Raw genomic sequence first — 17,337 nt, forward strand, 5'->3', positions numbered from 1 at the left:
TCTGGTTGAAATATTGCGGTTCCTTGTCAACAGTGGTAATAACCTGTGAAGAAACATGCAGATTACGTATCAATGTCTTGAAATTGATGTAAAGTTCTGAACAACAATTATGGAACACAAATATGCCTTTTCTATTTGTTATCAACCCATCCGTCAGTTAAAGTCGATAAAGACGCAGTGCAAATAACAACTTTAAAGCAGGCGTCGAGATGAACAGCGTAGGAAAATTTTCAACGGGGAATAATTGCCCTGTTTTTCTGTCATTTGTGATAATTGGTATCCTGTTAATTATCGCTTCGGCGTGACTTGGCATATATAAGTCAGGTGCTTCTAGATTACTTTTGAAGCTGCAATCATGAACGAATTCCAGTAATTAAATAAATTGATATTTATGCCAATAAATGAAACAGAACGGGCTCGTCCGGGATTTGAACCCGGGAACTCTCCCACCCGAAGCGAGAATCATAACCCTAGACCAACGAGCCACTCTGTAACGCAGAAGAAACATAAAGACTTATCCTTATTAAGAATCTCTGATACCACCTAATTATATTTTCTTCGCAAAATAATTAGAGCTCGATATTTGTTACGTGTGTTATCTTGTTAATTGAGGTAAAAGGTATGTGAATAAATAGTAAATAAGCCAAATTTGAGCACTATAATATGTCACTTAATTTCACCCATTAAACAATTACTTTTGTTTCTACTTTAAATGGTCGAAAACTGGGATTCAACACACATTGAACTTGTTCACACCCATGGATCAATAGGTATAAAGTGTACCTGAAGCCATCGCGTGGCTAGTTGAACTAGGGGAAAGTAAATCAAAGCCGCATCACGAAACAGAATAATGAATTGTGCCAGTTGGAATCCGCAGCTGGATTCAAACCGCTCTTTCATAAGGCGATATAATCATTATGATATAACTTCTTCGCCTAGTAATTATTGGCATGTCGTTTGTAAGTTGTGATATTTGGTATTCCGAGAAATTTGGTATCAACGCGACCTCACACATTACAGTTGTATAATGCTTCCTAAAACAAGAAATGCCTTTCATGACATTAACAAGCAGTAGATGCGTATAAATCCAGAAAGTTGGGCTCGTCCGGGATTTGAACCCGGGACCTCTCGCACCCTAAGCGAGAATCATACCCCTAGACCAACGAGCCGAGCGGAAGGGTTAGTTACACATAGGCCGTTATTGTCGTATAACTTATCTATGATATTACCCTGTAACCACTGTCTTCTATGCGTTATCAACTCATCCGTCAGTTAAAGTCGATAAAGACGCAGTATATGCTTTTTCTACCCTTATCAACTTATCTGTCATTTAAATTCGATAACACGTACATACAAACGGTTGGCTATTGACAGATATTTCTATTAGTACCTGTTTAATAGAACCTATAAAAACTTATCGCTACCTGTTGGAGCTGTAAATGCAACCGGGTTGGCCGAGTGGTTAAGGCGTTGGACTTAAGTTCCAATGGGCGAGTGTCCGCGTGGGTTCGAACCCCACAACCGGTAGTTTTGCGACAAAGAACGTCTACATTTTGGTTTCTTTGAGAATGCTCTGGTTGAAATATTGCGGTTCCTTGTCAACAGTGGTAATAACCTGTGAAGAAACATGCAGATTACGTATCAATGTCTTGAAATTGATGTAAAATTCTGAACAACAATTATTGAACACAAATATGCCTTTTCTATTTGTTATCAACCCATCCGTCAGTTAAAGTCGATAAAGACGCAGTGCAAATCACAACTTCAAAGCAGGCGTCGAGATGAACAGCGTAGGAAAATTTTCAACGGGGGATAATTGCCCTGTTTTTCTGTCATTTGTGATAATTGGTATCCTGTTAATTATCGCTTCGGCGTGACTTGGCATATATAAGTCAGGTGCTTCTAAATTACTTTTGAAGCTGCAATCATGAACGAATTCCAGTAATTAAATAAATTGCGATTTATGCCAATAAATGAGACAGAACGGGCTCGTCCGGGATTTGAACCCGGGACCTCTCGCACCCAAAGCGAGAATCATACCCCTAGACCAACGAGCCACTCTGTAACGCAGAAGAAACATAAAGACTTATTCCTATTGAGAATCCCTGATACCACCTAATTATATTTTCTTCGCAAAATAATTAGAGCTCGATATTTATTACGTGTGTTATCTTGTAAATTGAGGTAAGAAGTATGTGAATGAATTGTAAATAAGCCACATTTGAGCACTATAATATGTCACTTAATTTCACCCATTAAACAATAACTTTTGTTTCTACTTTAAATGGTCGAAAACTGGGATTCAACACACATTGAACTTGTTCACACCCATGGATCAATAGGTATAAAGTGTACCTGAAGCCATCGCGTGGCTCGTTGGACTAGGGGAAAGTAAATCAAAGCCGCATCACGAAACGGAATAATGAATTGTGCCAGTTGGAATCCGCAGCTGGATTCAACCGGCTCTTTCATGAGGCGATATAATCATTATGATATAACTTCTTCGACAAGTAATTATTGGCATGTCGTTTCTAAGTTGTGATATTTGGTATTCCGAGAAATTTGGTTTCAACGCGACCTCACACATTACAGTTGTATAATGCTTCCTAAAAACAAGAAATGCATTTCATGACATTAACAAGCAGTAGATGTGTATAAGATACAGAAAGTTGGGCTCGTCCGGGATTTGAACCCGGGACCTCTCGCACCCTAAGCGAGAATCATACCCCTAGACCAACGAACCGAGCGGAAGGATTAGTTTTACATAGGCCGTTAATGTCGTATAACTTATCTATGATATTACCCTGTAACCACTGTCTTCTATGCGTTATCAACTCATCCGTCAGTTAAAGTCGATAAAGACGCAGTATATGCCTTTTCTACCCTTATCAACTTATCTGTCATTTAAATTCGATAACACGTACATACAAACGGTTGGCTATTGACAGATATTTCTAATAGTACCTGTTTCATAGAACCTATAAAAATTTAACGCTACCTGTTGGAGCTGTAAATGCAACCGGGTTGGTCGAGTGGTTAAGGCGTTGGACTTAAGTTCCCATGGGCGAGTGTCCTCGTGGGTTCGAACCCCACACCCGGTAGTTTTGCGACAAAGAACGTCTACCTTTTGGTTTCTTTGAGAAGGCTCTGGTTGAAATATTGCGGTTCCTTGTCAACAGTGGTAATAACCTGTGAAGAAACATGCAGATTACGTATCAATGTCTTGAAATTGATGTAAAGTTCTGAACAACAATTATTGAACACAAATATGCCTTTTCTATTTGTTATCAACCCATCCGTCAGTTAAAGTCGATAAAGACGCAGTGCAAATCACAACTTCAAAGCAGGCGTCGAGATGAACAGCGTAGGAAAATTTTCAACGGGGGATAATTGCCCTGTTTTTCTGTCATTTGTGATAATTGGTATCCTGTTAATTATCGCTTCGGCGTGACTTGGCATATATAAGTCAGGTGCTTCTAGATTACTTCTGAAGCTGCAATCATGAACGAATTCCAGTAATTAAATAAATTGCGATTTATGCCAATAAATGAGACAGAACGGGCTCGTCCGGGATTTGAACCCGGGACCTCTCGCACACAAAGCGAGAATCATACCCCTAGACCAACGAGCCACTCTGTAACGCAGAAGAAACATAAAGACTTATTCCTATTGAGAACCCCTGATACCACCTAATTATATTTTCTTCGCAAAATAATTAGAGCTCGATATTTGTTACGTGTGTTATCTGGTAAATTGAGGTAAAAGGTATGTGAATGAATTGTAAATAAGCCACATTTGAGCACTATAATATGTCACTTAATTTCACCCATTAAACAATAACTTTTGTTTCTACTTTAAATGGTCGAAAACTGGGATTCAACACACATTGAACTTGTTCACACCCATGGATAAATAGGTATAAAGTGTACCTGAAGCCATCGCGTGGCTCGTTGGACTAGGGGAAAGTAAATCAAAGCCGCATCACGAAACGGAATAATGAATTGTGCCAGTTGGAATCCGCAGCTGGATTCAACAGGCTCTTTCATGAGGCGATATAATCATTATGATATAACTTCTTCGACAAGTAATTATTGGCATGTCGTTTCTAAGTTGTGATATTTGGTATTCCGAGAAATTTGGTTTCAACGCGACCTCACACATTACAGTTGTATAATGCTTCCTAAAAACAAGAAATGCATTTCATGACATTAACAAGCAGTAGATGCGTATAAGATACAGAAAGTTGGGCTCGTCCGGGATTTGAACCCGGGAACCTCTCGCACCCTAAGCGAGAATCGTACCCCTAGACCAACGAACCGAGCGGAAGGATTAGTTTTACATAGGCCGTTAATGTCGTATAACTTATCTATGATATTACCCTGTAACCACTGTCTTCTATGCGTTATCAACTCATCCGTCAGTTAAAGTCGATAAAGACGCAGTTTATGCCTTTTCTACCCTTATCAACTTATCTGTCATTTAAATTCGATAACACGTACATACAAACGGTTGGCTATTGACAGATATTTCTAATAGTACCTGTTTCATAGAACCTATAAAAACGCTACCTGTTGGAGCTGTAAATGCAACCGGGTTGGTCGAGTGGTTAAGGCGTTGGACTTAAGTTCCCATGGGCGAGTGTCCGCGTGGGTTCGAATCCCACACCCGGTAGTTTTGCGACAAAGAACGTCTACATTTTGGTTTCTTTGAGAATGCTCTGGTTGAAACATTGCGGTTCCTTGTCAACATTGGTAACAACCTGTGAAGAAACATGCAGATTACGTATCAATGTCTTGAAATTGAAGTAAAGTTCTGAACAACAATTATTGAACACAAATATGCCTTTTCTATTTGTTATCAACCCATCCGTCAGTTAAAGTCGATAAAGACGCAGTGCAAATCACAACTTCAAAGCAGGCGTCGAGATGAACAGCGTAGGAAAATTTTCAACGGGGAATAATTGCCCTGTTTTTCTGTCATTTGTGATAATTGGTATCCTGTTAATTATCGCTTCGGCGTGACTTGGCATATATAAGTCAGGTGCTTCTAGATTACTTTTGAAGCTGCAATCATGAACGAATTCCAGTAATTAAATAAATTGCGATTTATGCTAATAAATGAAACAGAACGGGCTCGTCCGGGATTTGAACCCGGGACCTCTCGCACCCGAAGCGAGAATCATACCCCTAGACCAACGATCCACTCTGTAACGCAGAAAAAACATAAAGACTTATCCTTTTTAAGAATCTCTGATACCACCTAATTATATTTTCTTCGCAAAATAATTAGAGCTCGATATTTGTTACGTGTGTTATCTTGTTAATTGAGGTAAAAGGTATGTGAATAAATAGTAAATAAGACAAATTTGAGCACTATAATATGTCACTTAATTTCACCCATTAAACAATTACTTTTGTTTCTACTTTAAATGGTCGAAAACTGGGATTCAACACACATTGAACTTGTTCACACCCATGGATCAATAGGTATAAAGTGTACCTGAAGCCATCGCGTGGCTAGTTGGACTAGGGGAAAGTAAATCAAAGCCGCATCACGAAACAGAATAATGAATTGTGCCAGTTGGAATCCGCAGCTGGATTCAAACCGCTCTTTCATAAGGCGATATAATCATTATGATATAACTTCTTCGACTAGTAATTATTGGCATGTCGTTTGTAAGTTGTGATATTTGGTATTCCGAGAAATTTGGTATCAACGCGGCCTCACACATTACAGTTGTATAATGCTTCCTAAAACAAGAAATGCCTTTCATGACATTAACAAGCAGTAGATGCGTATAAATCCAGAAAGTTGGGGTCGTCCGGGATTTGAACCCGGGACCTCTCGCACCCTAAGCGAGAATCATACCCCTAGACCAACGAGCCGAGCGGAAGGGTTAGTTACACATAGGCCGTTATTGTCGTATAACTTATCTATGATATTACCCTGTAACCACTGTCTTCTATGCGTTATCCACTCATCCGTCAGTTAAAGTCGATAAAGACGCAGTATATGCTTTTTCTACCCTTATCAACTTATCTGTCATTTAAATTCGATAACACGTACATACAAACGGTTGGCTATTGACAGATATTTCTATTAGTACCTGTTTAATAGAACCTATAAAAACTTATCGCTACCTGTTGGAGCTGTAAATGCAACCGGGTTGGCCGAGTGGTTAAGGCGTTGGACTTAAGTTCCAATGGGCGAGTGTCCGCGTGGGTTCGAACCCCACAACCGGTAGTTTTGCGACAAAGAACGTCTACATTTTGGTTTCTTTGAGAATGCTCTGGTTGAAATATTGCGGTTCCTTGTCAACAGTGGTAATAACCTGTGAAGAAACATGCAGATTACGTATCAATGTCTTGAAATTGATGTAAAGTTCTGAACAACAATTATTGAACACAAATATGCCTTTTCTATTTGTTATCAACCCATCCGTCAGTTAAAGTCGATAAAGACGCAGTGCAAATCACAACTTCAAAGCAGGCGTCGAGATGAACAGCGTAGGAAAATTTTCAACGGGGGATAATTGCCCTGTTTTTCTGTCATTTGTGATAATTGGTATCCTGTTAATTATCGCTTCGGCGTGACTTGGCATATATAAGTCAGGTGCTTCTAGATTACTTTTGAAGCTGCAATCATGAACGAATTCCAGTAATTAAATAAATTGCGATTTATGCCAATAAATGAGACAGAACGGGCTCGTCCGGGATTTGAACCCGGGACCTCTCGCACCCAAAGCGAGAATCATACCCCTAGACCAACGAGCCACTCTGTAACGCAGAAGAAACATAAAGAACATTGGTAACAACCTGTGAAGAAACATGCAGATTACGTATCAATGTCTTGAAATTGAAGTAAAGTTCTGAACAACAATTATTGAACACAAATATGCCTTTTCTATTTGGTATCAACCCATCCGTCAGTTAAAGTCGATAAAGACGCAGTGCAAATCACAACTTCAAAGCAGGCGTCGAGATGAACAGCGTAGGAAAATTTTCAACGGGGAATAATTGCCCTGTTTTTCTGTCATTTGTGATAATTGGTATCCTGTTAATTATCGCTTCGGCGTGACTTGGCATATATAAGTCAGGTGCTTCTAGATTACTTTTGAAGCTGCAATCATGAACGAATTCCAGTAATTAAATAAATTGCGATTTATGCTAATAAATGAAACAGAACGGGCTCGTCCGGGATTTGAACCCGGGACCTCTCGCACCCGAAGCGAGAATCATACCCCTAGACCAACGATCCACTCTGTAACGCAGAAAAAACATAAAGACTTATCCTTTTTAAGAATCTCTGATACCACCTAATTATATTTTCTTCGCAAAATAATTAGAGCTCGATATTTGTTACGTGTGTTATCTTGTTAATTGAGGTAAAAGGTATGTGAATAAATAGTAAATAAGCCAAATTTGAGCACTATAATATGTCACTTAATTTCACCCATTAAACAATTACTTTTGTTTCTACTTTAAATGGTCGAAAACTGGGATTCAACACACATCGAACTTGTTCACACCCATGGATCAATAGGTATAAAGTGTACCTGATGCTATCGCGTGGCTCGTTGGACTAGGGGAAAGTAAATCAAAGCCGCATCACGAAACGGAATAATAAATTGTGCCAGTTAGAATCCGCAGCTTGATTCAAACCGCTCTTTCATGAGGCGATATAATCATTATGATATAACTTCTTCGACAAGTAATTATTGGCATGTCGTTTGTAAGTTGTGATATTTGGTAATCGGAGAAATTTGGTTTCAACGCGACCTCACACATTACAGTTGTATAATGCTTCCTAAAAACAAGAAATGTCTTTCATGACATTAACAAGCAGTTGATGCGTATAAATCCAGAAAGTTGGGCTCATCCGGGATTTGAACCCGGGACCTCTCGCACCCTAAGCGAGAATCATACCCCTAGACCAAAGAGCCGAGCGGAAGGGTTAGTTACACATAGGCCGTTATTGTCGTATAACTTATCTATGATATTACCCTGTAACCCTTTTGGTTCTATGCGTTATCAACTCATCCGTCAGTTAAAGTCGATAAAGACGCAGTATATGCTTTTTCTACCCTTGTCAACTTATCTGTCATTTAAATTCGATAACACGTACATACAAACGGTTGGCTATTGACAGATATTTCTAATAGTACCTGTTTCATAGAACCTATAAAAATTTATCGCTACCTGTTGGAGCTGTAAATGCAACCGGGTTGGCGGAGTGGTTAAGGCGTTGGACTTAAGTTCCAATGGGCGAGTGTCCGCGTGGGCTCGAACCCCACACCCGGTAGTTTTGCGACAAAGAACGTCTACATTTTGGTTTCTTTGAGAATGCTCTGGTTGAAATATTGCGGTTCCTTGTCAACAGTGGTAACAACCTGTGAAGAAACATGCAGATTACGTATCAATGTCTTGAAATTGATGTAAAGTTCTGAACAACAATTATTGAACACAAATATGCCTTTTCTATTTGTTATCAACCCATCCGTCAGTTAAAGTCGATAAAGACGCAGTGCAAATCACAACTTCAAAGCAGGCGTCGAGATGAACAGCGTAGGAAAATTTTCAACAGTGAATAATTGCCCTGTTTTTCTGTCATTTGTGATAATTGGTATCCTGTTAATTATCGCTTCGGCGTGACTTGGCATATATAAGTCAGGTGCTTCTAGATTACTTTTGAAGCTGCAATCATGAACGAATTCCAGTAGTTAAATAAATTGCGATATATGCCAATAAATGAGACAGAACGGGCTCGTCCGGGATTTGAACCCGGGACCTCTCGCACCCAAAGCGAGAATCATACCCCTAGACCAACGAGCCACTCTGTAACGCAGAAGAAACATAAAGACTTATCCTTATTAAGAATCTCTGATACCACCTAATTATATTTTCTTCGCAAAATAATTAGAGCTCGATATTTGTTACACGTGTTATCTTGTTAATTGAGGTAAAAGGTATGTGAATAAATAGTAAATAAGCCAAATTTGAGCACTATAATATGTCACTTAATTTCACCCATTAAACAATTACTTTTGTTTCTACTTTAAATGGTCGAAAACTGGGATTCAACACACATTGAACTTGTTCACACCCATGGATCAATAGGTATAAAGTGTACCTGAAGCCATCGCGTGGCTAGTTGGACTAGGGGAAAGTAAATCAAAGCCGCATCACGAAACAGAATAATGAATTGTGCCAGTTGGAATCCGCAGCTGGATTCAAACCGCTCTTTCATAAGGCGATATAATCATTATGATATAACTTCTTCGACTAGTAATTATTGGCATGTCGTTTGTAAGTTGTGATATTTGGTATTCCGAGAAATTTGGTATCAACGCGGCCTCACACATTACAGTTGTATAATGCTTCCTAAAACAAGAAATGCCTTTCATGACATTAACAAGCAGTAGATGCGTATAAATCCAGAAAGTTGGGGTCGTCCGGGATTTGAACCCGGGACCTCTCGCACCCTAAGCGAGAATCATACCCCTAGACCAACGAGCCGAGCGGAAGGGTTAGTTACACATAGGCCGTTATTGTCGTATAACTTATCTATGATATTACCCTGTAACCACTGTCTTCTATGCGTTATCAACTCATCCGTCAGTTAAAGTCGATAAAGACGCAGTATATGCTTTTTCTACCCTTATCAACTTATCTGTCATTTAAATTCGATAACACGTACATACAAACGGTTGGCTATTGACAGATATTTCTATTAGTACCTGTTTAATAGAACCTATAAAAACTTATCGCTACCTGTTGGAGCTGTAAATGCAACCGGGTTGGCCGAGTGGTTAAGGCGTTGGACTTAAGTTCCAATGGGCGAGTGTCCGCGTGGGTTCGAACCCCACAACCGGTAGTTTTGCGACAAAGAACGTCTACATTTTGGTTTCTTTGAGAATGCTCTGGTTGAAATATTGCGGTTCCTTGTCAACAGTGGTAATAACCTGTGAAGAAACATGCAGATTACGTATCAATGTCTTGAAATTGATGTAAAGTTCTGAACAACAATTATTGAACACAAATATGCCTTTTCTATTTGTTATCAACCCATCCGTCAGTTAAAGTCGATAAAGACGCAGTGCAAATCACAACTTCAAAGCAGGCGTCGAGATGAACAGCGTAGGAAAATTTTCAACGGGGGATAATTGCCCTGTTTTTCTGTCATTTGTGATAATTGGTATCCTGTTAATTATTGCTTCGGCGTGACTTGGCATATATAAGTCAGGTGCTTCTAAATTACTTTTGAAGCTGCAATCATGAACGAATTCCAGTAATTAAATAAATTGCGATTTATGCCAATAAATGAGACAGAACGGGCTCGTCCGGGATTTGAACCCGGGACCTCTCGCACCCAAAGCGAGAATCATACCCCTAGACCAACGAGCCACTCTGTAACGCAGAAGAAACATAAAGACTTATTCCTATTGAGAATCCCTGATACCACCTAATTATATTTTCTTCGCAAAATAATTAGAGCTCGATATTTGTTACGTGTGTTATCTTGTAAATTGAGGTAAGAGGTATGTGAATGAATTGTAAATAAGCCACATTTGAGCACTATAATATGTCACCTAATTTCACCCATTAAACAATACCTTTTGTTTCTACTTTAAATGGTCGAAAACTGGGATTCAACACACATTGAACTTGTTCACACCCATGGATCAATAGATATAAAGTGTACCTGAAGCCATCGCGTGGCTCGTTGGACTAGGGGAAAGTAAATCAAAGCCGCATCACGAAACGGAATAATGAATTGTGCCAGTTGGAATCCGCAGCTGGATTCAACCGGCTCTTTCATGAGGCGATATAATCATTATGATATAACTTCTTCGACAAGTAATTATTGGCATGTCGTTTCTAAGTTGTGATATTTGGTATTCCGAGAAATTTGGTTTCAACGCGACCTCACACATTACAGTTGTATAATGCTTCCTAAAAACAAGAAATGCATTTCATGACATTAACAAGCAGTAGATGTGTATAAGATACAGAAAGTTGGGCTCGTCCGGGATTTGAACCCGGGACCTCTCGCACCCTAAGCGAGAATCATACCCCTAGACCAACGAACCGAGCGGAAGGATTAGTTTTACATAGGCCGTTAATGTCGTATAACTTATCTATGATATTACCCTGTAACCACTGTCTTCTATGCGTTATCAACTCATCCGTCAGTTAAAGTCGATAAAGACGCAGTATATGCCTTTTCTACCCTTATCAACTTATCTGTCATTTAAATTCGATAACACGTACATACAAACGGTTGGCTATTGACAGATATTTCTAATAGTACCTGTTTCATAGAACCTATAAAAATTTAACGCTACCTGTTGGAGCTGTAAATGCAACCGGGTTGGTCGAGTGGTTAAGGCGTTGGACTTAAGTTCCCATGGGCGAGTGTCCTCGTGGGTTCGAACCCCACACCCGGTAGTTTTGCGACAAAGAACGTCTACATTTTGGTTTCTTTGAGAATGCTCTGGTTGAAATATTGCGGTTCCTTGTCAACAGTGGTAATAACCTGTGAAGAAACATGCAGATTACGTATCAATGTCTTGAAATTGATGTAAAGTTCTGAACAACAATTATTGAACACAAATATGCCTTTTCTATTTGTTATCAACCCATCCGTCAGTTAAAGTCGATAAAGACGCAGTGCAAATCACAACTTCAAAGCAGGCTTCGAGATGAACAGCGTAGGAAAATTTTCAACGGGGGATAATTGCCCTGTTTTTCTGTCATTTGTGATAATTGGTATCCTGTTAATTATCGCTTCGGCGTGACTTGGCATATATAAGTCAGGTGCTTCTAGATTACTTTTGAAGCTGCAATCATGAACGAATTCCAGTAATTAAATAAATTGCGATTTATGCCAATAAATGAGACAGAACGGGCTCGTCCGGGATTTGAACCCGGGACCTCTCGCACCCAAAGCGAGAATCATACCCCTAGACCAACGAGCCACTCTGTAACGCAGAAGAAACATAAAGAACATTGGTAACAACCTGTGAAGAAACATGCAGATTACGTATCAATGTCTTGAAATTGAAGTAAAGTTCTGAACAACAATTATTGAACACAAATATGCCTTTTCTATTTGGTATCAACCCATCCGTCAGTTAAAGTCGATAAAGACGCAGTGCAAATCACAACTTCAAAGCAGGCGTCGAGATGAACAGCGTAGGAAAATTTTCAACGGGGAATAATTGCCCTGTTTTTCTGTCATTTGTGATAATTGGTATCCTGTTAATTATCGCTTCGGCGTGACTTGGCATATATAAGTCAGGTGCTTCTAGATTACTTTTGAAGCTGCAATCATGAACGAATTCCAGTAATTAAATAAATTGCGATTTATGCTAATAAATGAAACAGAACGGGCTCGTCCGGGATTTGAACCCGGGACCTCTCGCACCCGAAGCGAGAATCATACCCCTAGACCAACGATCCACTCTGTAACGCAGAAAAAACATAAAGACTTATCCTTTTTAAGAATCTCTGATACCACCTAATTATATTTTCTTCGCAAAATAATTAGAGCTCGATATTTGTTACGTGTGTTATCTTGTTAATTGAGGTAAAAGGTATGTGAATAAATAGTAAATAAGCCAAATTTGAGCACTATAATATGTCACTTAATTTCACCCATTAAACAATTACTTTTGTTTCTACTTTAAATGGTCGAAAACTGGGATTCAACACACATCGAACTTGTTCACACCCATGGATCAATAGGTATAAAGTGTACCTGATGCTATCGCGTGGCTCGTTGGACTAGGGGAAAGTAAATCAAAGCCGCATCACGAAACGGAATAATAAATTGTGCCAGTTAGAATCCGCAGCTTGATTCAAACCGCTCTTTCATGAGGCGATATAATCATTATGATATAACTTCTTCGACAAGTAATTATTGGCATGTCGTTTGTAAGTTGTGATATTTGGTAATCGGAGAAATTTGGTTTCAACGCGACCTCACACATTACAGTTGTATAATGCTTCCTAAAAACAAGAAATGTCTTTCATGACATTAACAAGCAGTTGATGCGTATAAATCCAGAAAGTTGGGCTCATCCGGGATTTGAACCCGGGACCTCTCGCACCCTAAGCGAGAATCATACCCCTAGACCAAAGAGCCGAGCGGAAGGGTTAGTTACACATAGGCCGTTATTGTCGTATAACTTATCTATGATATTACCCTGTAACCCTTTTGGTTCTATGCGTTATCAACTCATCCGTCAGTTAAAGTCGATAAAGACGCAGTATATGCTTTTTCTACCCTTGTCAACTTATCTGTCATTTAAATTCGATAACACGTACATACAAACGGTTGGCTATTGACAGATATTTCTAATAGTACCTGTTTCATAGAACCTATAAAAATTTATCGCTACCTGTTGGAGCTGTAAATGCAACCGGGTTGGCGGAGTGGTTAAGGCGTTGGACTTAAGTTCCAATGGGCGAGTGTCCGCGTGGGCTCGAACCCCACACCCGGTAGTTTTGCGACAAAGAACGTCTACATTTTGGTTTCTTTGAGAATGCTCTGGTTGAAATATTGCGGTTCCTTGTCAACAGTGGTAACAACCTGTGAAGAAACATGCAGATTACGTATCAATGTCTTGAAATTGATGTAAAGTTCTGAACAACAATTATTGAACACAAATATGCCTTTTCTATTTGTTATCAACCCATCCGTCAGTTAAAGTCGATAAAGACGCAGTGCAAATCACAACTTCAAAGCAGGCGTCGAGATGAACAGCGTAGGAAAATTTTCAACAGTGAATAATTGCCCTGTTTTTCTGTCATTTGTGATAATTGGTATCCTGTTAATTATCGCTTCGGCGTGACTTGGCATATATAAGTCAGGTGCTTCTAGATTACTTTTGAAGCTGCAATCATGAACGAATTCCAGTAGTTAAATAAATTGCGATATATGCCAATAAATGAGACAGAACGGGCTCGTCCGGGATTTGAACCCGGGACCTCTCGCACCCAAAGCGAGAATCATACCCCTAGACCAACGAGCCACTCTGTAACGCAGAAGAAACATAAAGACTTATCCTTATTAAGAATCTCTGATACCACCTAATTATATTTTCTTCGCAAAATAATTAGAGCTCGATATTTGTTACACGTGTTATCTTGTTAATTGAGGTAAAAGGTATGTGAATAAATAGTAAATAAGCCAAATTTGAGCACTATAATATGTCACTTAATTTCACCCATTAAACAATTACTTTTGTTTCTACTTTAAATGGTCGAAAACTGGGATTCAACACACATTGAACTTGTTCACACCCATGGATCAATAGGTATAAAGTGTACCTGAAGCCATCGCGTGGCTAGTTGGACTAGGGGAAAGTAAATCAAAGCCGCATCACGAAACAGAATAATGAATTGTGCCAGTTGGAATCCGCAGCTGGATTCAAACCGCTCTTTCATAAGGCGATATAATCATTATGATATAACTTCTTCGACTAGTAATTATTGGCATGTCGTTTGTAAGTTGTGATATTTGGTATTCCGAGAAATTTGGTATCAACGCGGCCTCACACATTACAGTTGTATAATGCTTCCTAAAACAAGAAATGCCTTTCATGACATTAACAAGCAGTAGATGCGTATAAATCCAGAAAGTTGGGGTCGTCCGGGATTTGAACCCGGGACCTCTCGCACCCTAAGCGAGAATCATACCCCTAGACCAACGAGCCGAGCGGAAGGGCTAGTTACACATAGGCCGTTATTGTCGTATAACTTATCTATGATATTACCCTGTAACCACTGTCTTCTATGCGTTATCAACTCATCCGTCAGTTAAAGTCGATAAAGACGCAGTATATGCTTTTTCTACCCTTATCAACTTATCTGTCATTTAAATTCGATAACACGTACATACAAACGGTTGGCTATTGACAGATATTTCTATTAGTACCTGTTTAATAGAACCTATAAAAACTTATCGCTACCTGTTGGAGCTGTAAATGCAACCGGGTTGGCCGAGTGGTTAAGGCGTTGGACTTAAGTTCCAATGGGCGAGTGTCCGCGTGGGTTCGAACCCCACAACCGGTAGTTTTGCGACAAAGAACGTCTACATTTTGGTTTCTTTGAGAATGCTCTGGTTGAAATATTGCGGTTCCTTGTCAACAGTGGTAATAACCTGTGAAGAAACATGCAGATTACGTATCAATGTCTTGAAATTGATGTAAAGTTCTGAACAACAATTATTGAACACAAATATGCCTTTTCTATTTGTTATCAACCCATCCGTCAGTTAAAGTCGATAAAGACGCAGTGCAAATCACAACTTCAAAGCAGGCGTCGAGATGAACAGCGTAGGAAAATTTTCAACGGGGGATAATTGCCCTGTTTTTCTGTCATTTGTGATAATTGGTATCCTGTTAATTATTGCTTCGGCGTGACTTGGCATATATAAGTCAGGTGCTTCTAAATTACTTTTGAAGCTGCAATCATGAACGAATTCCAGTAATTAAATAAATTGCGATTTATGCCAATAAATGAGACAGAACGGGCTCGTCCGGGATTTGAACCCGGGACCTCTCGCACCCAAAGCGAGAATCATACCCCTAGACCAACGAGCCACTCTGTAACGCAGAAGAAACATAAAGACTTATTCCTATTGAGAATCCCTGATACCACCTAATTATATTTTCTTCGCAAAATAATTAGAGCTCGATATTTGTTACGTGTGTTATCTTGTAAATTGAGGTAAGAGGTATGTGAATGAATTGTAAATAAGCCACATTTGAGCACTATAATATGTCACCTAATTTCACCCATTAAACAATACCTTTTGTTTCTACTTTAAATGGTCGAAAACTGGGATTCAACACACATTGAACTTGTTCACACCCATGGATCAATAGATATAAAGTGTACCTGAAGCCATCGCGTGGCTCGTTGGACTAGGGGAAAGTAAATCAAAGCCGCATCACGAAACGGAATAATGAATTGTGCCAGTTGGAATCCGCAGCTGGATTCAACCGGCTCTTTCATGAGGCGATATAATCATTATGATATAACTTCTTCGACAAGTAATTATTGGCATGTCGTTTCTAAGTTGTGATATTTGGTATTCCGAGAAATTTGGTTTCAACGCGACCTCACACATTACAGTTGTATAATGCTTCCTAAAAACAAGAAATGCATTTCATGACATTAACAAGCAGTAGATGTGTATAAGATACAGAAAGTTGGGCTCGTCCGGGATTTGAACCCGGGACCTCTCGCACCCTAAGCGAGAATCATACCCCTAGACCAACGAACCGAGCGGAAGGATTAGTTTTACATAGGCCGTTAATGTCGTATAACTTATCTATGATATTACCCTGTAACCACTGTCTTCTATGCGTTATCAACTCATCCGTCAGTTAAAGTCGATAAAGACGCAGTATATGCCTTTTCTACCCTTATCAACTTATCTGTCATTTAAATTCGATAACACGTACATACAAACGGTTGGCTATTGACAGATATTTCTAATAGTACCTGTTTCATAGAACCTATAAAAATTTAACGCTACCTGTTGGAGCTGTAAATGCAACCGGGTTGGTCGAGTGGTTAAGGCGTTGGACTTAAGTTCCCATGGGCGAGTGTCCTCGTGGGTTCGAACCCCACACCCGGTAGTTTTGCGACAAAGAACGTCTACATTTTGGTTTCTTTGAGAATGCTCTGGTTGAAATATTGCGGTTCCTTGTCAACAGTGGTAATAACCTGTGAAGAAACATGCAGATTACGTATCAATGTCTTGAAATTGATGTAAAGTTCTGAACAACAATTATTGAACACAAATATGCCTTTTCTATTTGTTATCAACCCATCCGTCAGTTAAAGTCGATAAAGACGCAGTGCAAATCACAACTTCAAAGCAGGCGTCGAGATGAACAGCGTAGGAAAATTTTCAACGGGGGATAATTGCCCTGTTTTTCTGTCATTTGTGATAATTGGTATCCTGTTAATTATCGCTTCGGCGTGACTTGGCATATATAAGTCAGGTGCTTCTAGATTACTTTTGAAGCTGCAATCATGAACGAATTCCAGTAATTAAATAAATTGCGATTTATGCCAATAAATGAGACAGAACGGGCTCGTCCGGGATTTGAACCCGGGACCTCTCGCACCCAAAGCGAGAATCATACCCCTAGACCAACGAGCCACTCTGTAACGCAGAAGAAACATAAAGACTTATTCCTATTGAGAATCCCTGATACCACCTAATTATATTTTCTTCGCAAAATAATTAGAGCTCGATATTTGTTACGTGTGTTATCTTGTAAATTGAGGTAAGAGGTATGTGAATGAATTGTAAATA

The 17,337-nt window shown here is 39.4% G+C and overlaps 31 non-coding genes across 31 annotated transcripts; 10 read left to right on the forward strand and 21 right to left on the reverse strand.

The window, feature by feature from the left end:
- Positions 1 to 1,097: 1,097 nt before the first annotated feature.
- Trnap-agg (transfer RNA proline (anticodon AGG)) lies at positions 1,098 to 1,169 on the reverse strand. The gene has a single exon. It is a non-coding gene; the product is annotated as a tRNA-Pro (tRNA).
- Positions 1,170 to 1,444: 275 nt separating this feature from the next.
- Trnal-uaa (transfer RNA leucine (anticodon UAA)) lies at positions 1,445 to 1,527 on the forward strand. The gene has a single exon. It is a non-coding gene; the product is annotated as a tRNA-Leu (tRNA).
- Positions 1,528 to 1,985: 458 nt separating this feature from the next.
- Trnap-ugg (transfer RNA proline (anticodon UGG)) lies at positions 1,986 to 2,057 on the reverse strand. Its single transcript has one exon. It is a non-coding gene; the product is annotated as a tRNA-Pro (tRNA).
- A 614-nt stretch (positions 2,058 to 2,671) lies between these two features.
- On the reverse strand, positions 2,672 to 2,743 carry Trnap-agg (transfer RNA proline (anticodon AGG)). Its single transcript has one exon. It is a non-coding gene; the product is annotated as a tRNA-Pro (tRNA).
- A 275-nt stretch (positions 2,744 to 3,018) lies between these two features.
- On the forward strand, positions 3,019 to 3,101 carry Trnal-uaa (transfer RNA leucine (anticodon UAA)). Its single transcript has one exon. It is a non-coding gene; the product is annotated as a tRNA-Leu (tRNA).
- A 458-nt stretch (positions 3,102 to 3,559) lies between these two features.
- Positions 3,560 to 3,631, reverse strand: Trnat-ugu (transfer RNA threonine (anticodon UGU)). The gene has a single exon. It is a non-coding gene; the product is annotated as a tRNA-Thr (tRNA).
- A 957-nt stretch (positions 3,632 to 4,588) lies between these two features.
- On the forward strand, positions 4,589 to 4,671 carry Trnal-uaa (transfer RNA leucine (anticodon UAA)). Its single transcript has one exon. It is a non-coding gene; the product is annotated as a tRNA-Leu (tRNA).
- Positions 4,672 to 5,129: 458 nt separating this feature from the next.
- On the reverse strand, positions 5,130 to 5,201 carry Trnap-cgg (transfer RNA proline (anticodon CGG)). The gene has a single exon. It is a non-coding gene; the product is annotated as a tRNA-Pro (tRNA).
- Positions 5,202 to 5,813: 612 nt separating this feature from the next.
- On the reverse strand, positions 5,814 to 5,885 carry Trnap-agg (transfer RNA proline (anticodon AGG)). The gene has a single exon. It is a non-coding gene; the product is annotated as a tRNA-Pro (tRNA).
- A 275-nt stretch (positions 5,886 to 6,160) lies between these two features.
- Positions 6,161 to 6,243, forward strand: Trnal-uaa (transfer RNA leucine (anticodon UAA)). Its single transcript has one exon. It is a non-coding gene; the product is annotated as a tRNA-Leu (tRNA).
- A 458-nt stretch (positions 6,244 to 6,701) lies between these two features.
- Positions 6,702 to 6,773, reverse strand: Trnap-ugg (transfer RNA proline (anticodon UGG)). Its single transcript has one exon. It is a non-coding gene; the product is annotated as a tRNA-Pro (tRNA).
- A 412-nt stretch (positions 6,774 to 7,185) lies between these two features.
- Positions 7,186 to 7,257, reverse strand: Trnap-cgg (transfer RNA proline (anticodon CGG)). Its single transcript has one exon. It is a non-coding gene; the product is annotated as a tRNA-Pro (tRNA).
- A 613-nt stretch (positions 7,258 to 7,870) lies between these two features.
- Positions 7,871 to 7,942, reverse strand: Trnap-agg (transfer RNA proline (anticodon AGG)). The gene has a single exon. It is a non-coding gene; the product is annotated as a tRNA-Pro (tRNA).
- A 276-nt stretch (positions 7,943 to 8,218) lies between these two features.
- Trnal-uaa (transfer RNA leucine (anticodon UAA)) lies at positions 8,219 to 8,301 on the forward strand. Its single transcript has one exon. It is a non-coding gene; the product is annotated as a tRNA-Leu (tRNA).
- A 458-nt stretch (positions 8,302 to 8,759) lies between these two features.
- Trnap-ugg (transfer RNA proline (anticodon UGG)) lies at positions 8,760 to 8,831 on the reverse strand. Its single transcript has one exon. It is a non-coding gene; the product is annotated as a tRNA-Pro (tRNA).
- Positions 8,832 to 9,443: 612 nt separating this feature from the next.
- Trnap-agg (transfer RNA proline (anticodon AGG)) lies at positions 9,444 to 9,515 on the reverse strand. Its single transcript has one exon. It is a non-coding gene; the product is annotated as a tRNA-Pro (tRNA).
- A 275-nt stretch (positions 9,516 to 9,790) lies between these two features.
- Positions 9,791 to 9,873, forward strand: Trnal-uaa (transfer RNA leucine (anticodon UAA)). Its single transcript has one exon. It is a non-coding gene; the product is annotated as a tRNA-Leu (tRNA).
- A 458-nt stretch (positions 9,874 to 10,331) lies between these two features.
- Positions 10,332 to 10,403, reverse strand: Trnap-ugg (transfer RNA proline (anticodon UGG)). Its single transcript has one exon. It is a non-coding gene; the product is annotated as a tRNA-Pro (tRNA).
- Positions 10,404 to 11,017: 614 nt separating this feature from the next.
- Trnap-agg (transfer RNA proline (anticodon AGG)) lies at positions 11,018 to 11,089 on the reverse strand. Its single transcript has one exon. It is a non-coding gene; the product is annotated as a tRNA-Pro (tRNA).
- Positions 11,090 to 11,364: 275 nt separating this feature from the next.
- Positions 11,365 to 11,447, forward strand: Trnal-uaa (transfer RNA leucine (anticodon UAA)). Its single transcript has one exon. It is a non-coding gene; the product is annotated as a tRNA-Leu (tRNA).
- A 458-nt stretch (positions 11,448 to 11,905) lies between these two features.
- Positions 11,906 to 11,977, reverse strand: Trnap-ugg (transfer RNA proline (anticodon UGG)). Its single transcript has one exon. It is a non-coding gene; the product is annotated as a tRNA-Pro (tRNA).
- A 412-nt stretch (positions 11,978 to 12,389) lies between these two features.
- Trnap-cgg (transfer RNA proline (anticodon CGG)) lies at positions 12,390 to 12,461 on the reverse strand. Its single transcript has one exon. It is a non-coding gene; the product is annotated as a tRNA-Pro (tRNA).
- Positions 12,462 to 13,074: 613 nt separating this feature from the next.
- On the reverse strand, positions 13,075 to 13,146 carry Trnap-agg (transfer RNA proline (anticodon AGG)). The gene has a single exon. It is a non-coding gene; the product is annotated as a tRNA-Pro (tRNA).
- Positions 13,147 to 13,422: 276 nt separating this feature from the next.
- On the forward strand, positions 13,423 to 13,505 carry Trnal-uaa (transfer RNA leucine (anticodon UAA)). The gene has a single exon. It is a non-coding gene; the product is annotated as a tRNA-Leu (tRNA).
- A 458-nt stretch (positions 13,506 to 13,963) lies between these two features.
- Positions 13,964 to 14,035, reverse strand: Trnap-ugg (transfer RNA proline (anticodon UGG)). Its single transcript has one exon. It is a non-coding gene; the product is annotated as a tRNA-Pro (tRNA).
- Positions 14,036 to 14,647: 612 nt separating this feature from the next.
- Trnap-agg (transfer RNA proline (anticodon AGG)) lies at positions 14,648 to 14,719 on the reverse strand. Its single transcript has one exon. It is a non-coding gene; the product is annotated as a tRNA-Pro (tRNA).
- Positions 14,720 to 14,994: 275 nt separating this feature from the next.
- Positions 14,995 to 15,077, forward strand: Trnal-uaa (transfer RNA leucine (anticodon UAA)). Its single transcript has one exon. It is a non-coding gene; the product is annotated as a tRNA-Leu (tRNA).
- A 458-nt stretch (positions 15,078 to 15,535) lies between these two features.
- Positions 15,536 to 15,607, reverse strand: Trnap-ugg (transfer RNA proline (anticodon UGG)). The gene has a single exon. It is a non-coding gene; the product is annotated as a tRNA-Pro (tRNA).
- A 614-nt stretch (positions 15,608 to 16,221) lies between these two features.
- Trnap-agg (transfer RNA proline (anticodon AGG)) lies at positions 16,222 to 16,293 on the reverse strand. Its single transcript has one exon. It is a non-coding gene; the product is annotated as a tRNA-Pro (tRNA).
- A 275-nt stretch (positions 16,294 to 16,568) lies between these two features.
- Positions 16,569 to 16,651, forward strand: Trnal-uaa (transfer RNA leucine (anticodon UAA)). The gene has a single exon. It is a non-coding gene; the product is annotated as a tRNA-Leu (tRNA).
- Positions 16,652 to 17,109: 458 nt separating this feature from the next.
- On the reverse strand, positions 17,110 to 17,181 carry Trnap-ugg (transfer RNA proline (anticodon UGG)). Its single transcript has one exon. It is a non-coding gene; the product is annotated as a tRNA-Pro (tRNA).
- Positions 17,182 to 17,337: the final 156 nt, after the last annotated feature.

This window comes from Styela clava, chromosome 9 (assembly GCF_964204865.1).
Source record: "Styela clava chromosome 9, kaStyClav1.hap1.2, whole genome shotgun sequence".
Classification (NCBI taxonomy): domain Eukaryota; kingdom Metazoa; phylum Chordata; class Ascidiacea; order Stolidobranchia; family Styelidae; genus Styela; species Styela clava.